The sequence below is a fragment of the Anastrepha obliqua genome, unplaced genomic scaffold (genome assembly GCF_027943255.1).
Source record: "Anastrepha obliqua isolate idAnaObli1 unplaced genomic scaffold, idAnaObli1_1.0 ptg000027l, whole genome shotgun sequence".
NCBI lineage: Eukaryota > Metazoa > Arthropoda > Insecta > Diptera > Tephritidae > Anastrepha > Anastrepha obliqua.
In genome coordinates this window covers 307501-315000 of record NW_026562185.1, presented here as the reverse complement: position 1 = coordinate 315000, position 7500 = coordinate 307501, and the positions used below count along the sequence as shown (strand labels likewise).

Here is a 7500-nt window from a genome sequence, read left to right as displayed (position 1 = left end):
CAATTTGCTCGTCAACCCCCAACTCCTCAAACTCACTAAGCGGTATATCCAATACCGCTTCCCTAACAGTGTGTCCATATCGGTTCCAGTCAGCACACGAGGTACGCCATCGCCTCAATGGACTCCCCCCTTCTAACTGCGGGGTACGGGGAGTAACCATAATTTGTATTAAATTATGGTCACTAATTCCCCAACCCCCCCTAACACTCCATTTACACTCGAACCTACCCGCTGCTGCGTCATTCATGAGCGTCACGTCAATGTCACTCACACCTCTAGGCCCCTCAAACGTATACCATACGCTTGGTTCGTTTGCTACAAGGAGGTTATTCGCCACAATCCACTCGCTCATAACCTCACCTCGATTGTGGCTCCGATATCCAGCAGTATGCCTGGATACCTTGCTGAACCACATCGGAGATGTAGCATTCGCATCAAGACACACGATGGCAGGAATGCTACTCTCATGTAGTAGCACCGCATCAATGTATCTTAAGTAGGGCTCTAGAGGCTCGTCAGACTTGCAGTACAAGCTGACGACATTCATTCTGCCGAATTCCCCCTCGACACACACACATACTCCCCACTGTGATGAGTCAACTACTACACAAGAGTAGCTTGGCTCACACACAGCTACTGCGGCCTTGACTCCAAGGTCCGTAAAGACCCTGAAGCCCCCAGGAAGACCTCTCACCACCCCATTGGTGGAGTATGGTTCCTGGAGCAAAGCAATGCCGCAGCCCCCCTCCGACATACACGCCCCCAATTCACACATCACGGCATAGGACCCCTGACAGTTCAGTTGATATAGTTCAACCATCAATGTCTAGCGTTCGCACGGGCAACAATGGCACAGTACACCGGGCAGACAGTGGACATCATTAGATGTCCGGCTGGCTTGCCCTTAAATGCACAGTTGCGACAATGCGGGGCATTGCCACAACCTGCACTCCTGTGCCCTTCCTGCCCGCACCTACGGCAGACATCCTTCTTGGCTCTGCACTCTGCCACCCTGTGATCAAAGCCCATGCATCGGAAGCAGCCGGGCGTCAGTTGGTCCAGCCGTACCCGGAAGGAAAACCACTTTATGTAGCAACGACCCGCTTCCACGAGGGCGGACATTAACATGTCCGTACCCTCAAGGACCACGTTCGTCACCCCATCAGGGCTGACCTTCCAAGGACGGCTGACCATTCTCACGTCCTTCTCACGGCACCCAGGGCTGAACTCCTTGAGGTTCAACCGGAACAACTCTCCCATGAAATCTTCAGGGGAGATCTCCGTGTGGACCCCCTGGACCACAACCCTAGGCCCCAGCTTCCGATGTATGCTCACATCGAGCCCTACCTCGGAAAACTTGGCATTTTTCGCCAAGTTATCCCTCTCAGCAACGGATGGGGTGCGAATAATCGCACCTCCATCCTTCAGCGGGCGCACTTCGTGCACCCTTACCCCCATGGAAGGCCCTACCTCCTTGACCACTTTCTTTATAACCTCCTTGGATGTAGTGGCGGTTTTACCCCTCACTACTACCGACCAGGTCTCAACTGGCTTGGGCACCGGCAATGCAGGCAACACAGGCGCAGGCGCCTGAGGTGCCGGCATCATCGCTGCACCAGCCAGCGCAGCTCCAGCCGTCCTCCGAGGTGCTTCCTCCCTAGTGACCTTCGTGGCTTCCAACTGCCCACGAAGATGGGCTATTTCCGCCACCATGTCAACAAAGAGTTCCTCGAACTCCAAGGAGTACCCCAGGAGGTCTTTTGCAACACTTTTCGGGACGCCGTCCATGTCTATGACGGCTCCACTAAAGGCCGTCACAATGGACTTGAAGCGCCCCATAAACTGCACCACAACTTTCTTGCGTTCGGCATCCCCACCGATCGCACCCAAACCTTTCAGGGAAGCACCCAATTCCCCACGGATTTCCTCCAAACGCTTCCCTGCGGGACCTAATTTTTCCCCCGTCTTCCGCCCCTTGCGCCCACTCCCAATCTTTCCGCTTTCGGAACCACCCTCGCTTCCACTCACCTTTTCAGGTACCTTTAAAGATACCTTCTCCACCGGAACCGCTGCACCTCCAGCGGTCTTCTTCTTGGAACGGGGAGGAGACCGCAAGATCACCTCCTCCTCTCCGGACGTCGTCTCGTCCATTGCCGACGATGGCACCGCCGACCCGCTTGGAAGAGAGGTGTTCGCCCTCTTCCTCAACCCTTCTGATTTGGGCATTGCCCAACTCTCCACCACTAAGGTTGCCGAGTTCGCCGTATAAAGGCCTCCCGAGCAACAACAAAAACTGGGTCCCTTTTGGGCGACGGCAACTACTGCACGGCAGGAATGAGCCCCGCACAGGTACGCACACAGCGGCTGCACCTATCGGCGAGCCAAAGCAAAGCGCGAGGGCGTAGCCCACAGCGCCAACCAAAGGTCTGGCAAAGGCCACCACCAATGCCTTGCCGGACGGAACACTGTTCCCCGAACAAGGACGGGTCGACCAAAGTGGAGCTAACGCCGAGCTCGACCGCAGGCAAAAAACAGCACGCTCTGTTCGCGGCACCTGCACAAAGTATTCAACCTTGGCGCAGTACTTAACCCACGCACAAAAGGGGACGCCCTTTTTACTGTTGCCAAATATGGCAATATAGCGGCACGACAGACCTAGTGTACGCCCGCACTGTACACCCACACCGAATGTAACGGCACGCGCCAAAAACCCACGCCAGAAATTAGCGGCACACAAAAGTTGTAAACAACTTGGTATAGCGGCACTCGCTTGAGCGTCCCACAATATACCAACACAACACACTTGTACACAATGTACAGCCACGCGAACAGTGGCGTCACCAGCACAAACCGTAGTCACCTGAGCAATTGCTCGTAAACAACGTACCGCTATGGTACAGCTACGCGCAAAAACACCACGCCGAAAAATAGCGGCACGCCCGCAAAAGTTGTAAACAACTTCAACGGAAAGTTACCGATGCTATATATAGCAGCACTACACGCACACACAATGTGTCAATAGTACGGAGTATGGTGGCACTCACTAGAGTGTCCAACAACACTACCGTACGGCACTCACTCACGCGTCCAATATATTCACTACGCTGTACGAAAATACGTACAGCCACGCAAAAAATTGGCGTCACTCAAAAGAAACCGTATCACGCACCGGTACTCACACACGAATGTAACCGCAAAAGGAAATCACAAAAATCGCAAATCACCGCTTAGCACACGACACGTCCGCACTATTCAACAGTCAGACTGAGAATGAGTAGATAGGGACAGTAGGAATCTCGTTAATCCATTCATGCGCGTCACTAATTAGATGACGAGGCATTTGGCTACCTTAAGAGAGTCATAGTTACTCCCGCCGTTTACCCGCGCTTACTTGAATTTCTTCACTTTGACATTCAGAGCACTGGGCAGAAATCACATTGTGTCAACACCCGTTAGGGCCATCACAATGCTTTGTTTTAATTAGACAGTCGGATTCCCCAAGTCCGTGCCAGTTCTGAATTGATTGTTAATTGATAATCGTTATAATTTAAAAGGAATATATATCGAATGATATAATTCCTTAAAAATTTTAGCAAGAAAGTTCCACAATTGGCTACGTAACTACTATCCGGGGAACAAGAATCGTAATTCTCTATTTACCCAGAACGAGTACATAAACCATGGTATTGCTTCCCAATCAAGCCCGACTATCTCAATCTTCAGAGCCAATCCTTATCCCGAAGTTACGGATCTAATTTGCCGACTTCCCTTACCTACATTATTCTATCGACTAGAGACTCTTCACCTTGGAGACCAGCTGCGGATATTGGTACGGCCTGTTGAGAAGTTTGCGTGACCCCACCATAAATTTTCAAGGTCCGAGGAGAAAATATCGACACAACAGTAAATGTCATGCTCTTCTAGTCCATCTACCATATCTCTCTTCGAAAGACTTCCATGGTAGTACGACTATAAAACAGAAAAGAAAACTCTTCCGATATCTCTCGACGGCTTCTTTATGGTCGTTCCTGTTGCCAGGATGAGCACAAGGCCCATTTTTAATAACAAACGGATACTCAACAGGTTACGGAATTGGAACCGTATTCCCTTTCGTTCAAAATAATTCAAGTATTTTAATTATTTTTAAATATATTTTTATTAATATTTTTTTTTATTAAAAACTTGAAAATTTTCGGCTTTCGCCTTGAACTTAGGACCGACTAACTCGTGATCAACCACTGTTCACACGAAACCCTTCTCCACTTCAGTCCTCCAAGGTCTCATTCGATTATTTGCTACTACCACCAAGATCTGTACCAATAGCGGCTCCATGCAGGCTTACGCCAAACACTTCTAAGCACACTATTGTACCCTCCTACTCACTAAAGTTTCAAAATTTATAAATCAATCGAAATTGTTTTATAAATCATCTACTTTAGCGGTAATGTATAGGTATACAACTTAAGCGCCATCCATTTTAAGGGCTAGTTGCTTCGGCAGGTGAGTTGTTACACACTCCTTAGCGGATTACGACTTCCATGTCCACCGTCCTGCTGTTTTAAGCAACCAACGCCTTTCATGGTATCTGCATGAGTTGTTAATTTAGGCACCGTAACATTACGTTTGGTTCATCCCACAGCGCCAGTTCTGCTTACCAAAAGTGGCCCACTGGGCACATTATATCATAACCTCAACCTTCATATCAAGAAAGGTGAGGTTCTTACCCATTTAAAGTTTGAGAATAGGTTAAAATCGTTTCGACCCTAAGGCCTCTAATCATTCGCTTTACCAGATAAGATTATTTTATATAATTTTTAAATGCACCAGCTATCCTGAGGGAAACTTCGGAGGGAACCAGCTACTAGATGGTTCGATTGGTCTTTCGCCCCTATACTCAATTCTGACAATCGATTTGCACGTCAGAACTGTTTCGGTCTTCCATCAGGGTTTCCCCTGACTTCAACCTGATCAAGTATAGTTCACCATCTTTCGGGTCACAGCATATATGCTCAAGGTACGCTCCAGTTAGAGGTATAAATAATAATAAATTATCATTATACATAACTATATGGAACGCCCCGGGATTGAATTAATTGACTATTTATTAAAAAATAGACTAAAAATTAATCCCATTATATTTAAGTTAAGTTAATTATGCCATTAAGTTTAATATAACTCAATGACTTGCACATATGTTAGACTCCTTGGTCCGTGTTTCAAGACGGGTCCCGAAGGTATCCTGAATCTTTCGCATTGTTAATCATATAAATGCATACAAATAAATATTAATATCATAGATATTAAATTTTTTGTAAAATTCAAAAAATGAATTTTAGCATTATATATAATAAAATCTATCAACACTTTATCAAATCATTAGTATTTATTTTATGTTAATATGCTTAAAAAGCAAATTAATTTAAATAAACTTAATATCACCAATGATCTTTTGATAAATACTTTATTATGTTAATAGATTACAATGTCCTTATATGAAAAAAATGCACATTATTTTTTTAATTATTTAATGATGAATTTTTCATAATGGATATTCAGGTTCATCGGGCTTAACCTCTAAGCAGTTTCACGTACTATTTAACTCTCTATTCAGAGTTCTTTTCAACTTTCCCTCACGGTACTTGTTTACTATCGGTCTCATGGTTATATTTAGTTTTAGATGGAGTTTACCACCCACTTAGTGCTGCACTATCAAGCAACACGACTCTTTGGAAATATCTTTCTAGTAATCATTAACGTTATACGGGCCTGGCACCCTCTATGGGTAAATGGCCTCATTTAAGAAGGACTTAAATCGTTAATTTCTCATACTAGATATTAAGATATTCCATACACTGCATCTCACATTTGACATATAGACAAAGTGACTTAGTGCTGAACTATTTTCTTTTCGCTCGCCGCTACTAAGAAAATCCTTGTTAGTTTCTTTTCCTCCCCTCATTAATATGCTTAAATTCAGGGGGTAATCCCATATGAGTTGAGGTTGTTTTAATATTCTTTTTTTATCTTCTCACAATTTAATAAAAAAATTATATCATCTTTTCATCTCTATTTTTCTTTTCTCCTTTTATATATTGTAAATATATAAAAATAAATAATAATGTAAAATGAGGCAATCCTAGAATAAAAAATTTAATTTTTATGCTAGACATTCCTCCTTTTAATTACATATATAAATTATTATTTTATATATATATATATAAATAATATGAAAATTTTTTGTAAAGAATACTTAGATTCAATATTTTCATCATTTCATTTTATTTGAGAGGATTTTTTTTTTAAAGAATATATAATAAATAAAATTCATTATATATCTTTATTTTTTTTGCTATTAATATTATGAATTATTTAAAATCCAATAATATACACATTTGCTTAAATTCAATTATTTTTATAAAAGAATAAGCAACTTATTTAGCATAGTCTTACAACCCTCAACCATATGTAGTCCAAGCAGTACTTTAAAATTGAATTTAATGTACATAACAGCATGGACTGCGATATGCGTTCAAAATGTCGATGTTCATGTGTCCTGCAGTTCACACGATGACGCACAGTTTGCTGCGTTCTTCATCGACCCATGAGCCAAGTGATCCACCGCTTAGAGTATTTTTTTATTTATTTTTATTTATAACAAATGTCAATTTTTTTTTGCATATATTAATTGAAAGAGTAAAATTAAATAATATTAATAATATATAAATTGATTTTCTTTCAATAATATATATCAAATATATTTAACTCTAAACATTTTTATTAAGTTGCGAATGTCTTAGTTCAACAATAATACAGTGGTGGTATTTATTATGATTCAATTATTTTGTATTTTTTTAATCATTTTATGTATATATATAATAATATAATAAATATATACCACTTTTGTTATTGTGAACAAATTAACTTATCATTCAATCAAATGAATAATAAGTACAACTTTTTATTTTCATGTTTAAAGGTTTTTAAAAGAAAAAAATAAGAAAAAACATTACAAAATGTACCATCATATATTATATTTAATATGATATAATTGATGGATCACAAATTGAATGAAAAAGAATAAAAAGAATTATGGATTCAAAATAATTATATAAATTTTTTTTTTTTTTTCTTTTTTTTTTTTTTTTTTTTTTTCTTTTTGTTCGTTTGTTTGCTTGTCTGTTTGTTTGTTTGTTTGTTTGTTTGTTTTTCTTACGGATATGGAACACAATAATGATCCTTCCGCAGGTTCACCTACGGAAACCTTGTTACGACTTTTACTTCCTCTAAATAATCAAGTTCGGTCAACTTTTGCGAAACAACCGTGACACACGAGGCGTCACAGTGATCACGTCCGGAGACCTCACTAAATAATTCAATCGGTAGTAGCGACGGGCGGTGTGTACAAAGGGCAGGGACTTAATCAATGCGAGTTAATAACTCGCACTTACTGGGAATTCCAAGTTCATGTGAACAGTTTCAGTTCACAATCCCAAGCATGAA

General features: G+C 41.8%; 1 non-coding gene and 2 pseudogenes across 1 annotated transcript in view; all 3 read right to left on the bottom strand.

Moving 5' to 3' along the window:
* Nucleotides 1-3222: 3222 nt before the first annotated feature.
* Nucleotides 3223-6004, bottom strand: LOC129251550 (large subunit ribosomal RNA; annotated as a pseudogene).
* Nucleotides 6005-6449: 445 nt separating this feature from the next.
* LOC129251517 (5.8S ribosomal RNA) lies at nt 6450-6630 on the bottom strand (annotated as a pseudogene).
* A 598-nt stretch (nt 6631-7228) lies between these two features.
* LOC129251520 (small subunit ribosomal RNA) overlaps nt 7229-7500 on the bottom strand; it is a 1991-nt gene continuing 1719 nt past the window's right edge. Inside the window, exon 1 of the ribosomal RNA XR_008582978.1 lies at nt 7229-7500. This exon is cut by the window's right edge and continues 1719 nt beyond it. This is a non-coding gene — a ribosomal RNA (small subunit ribosomal RNA).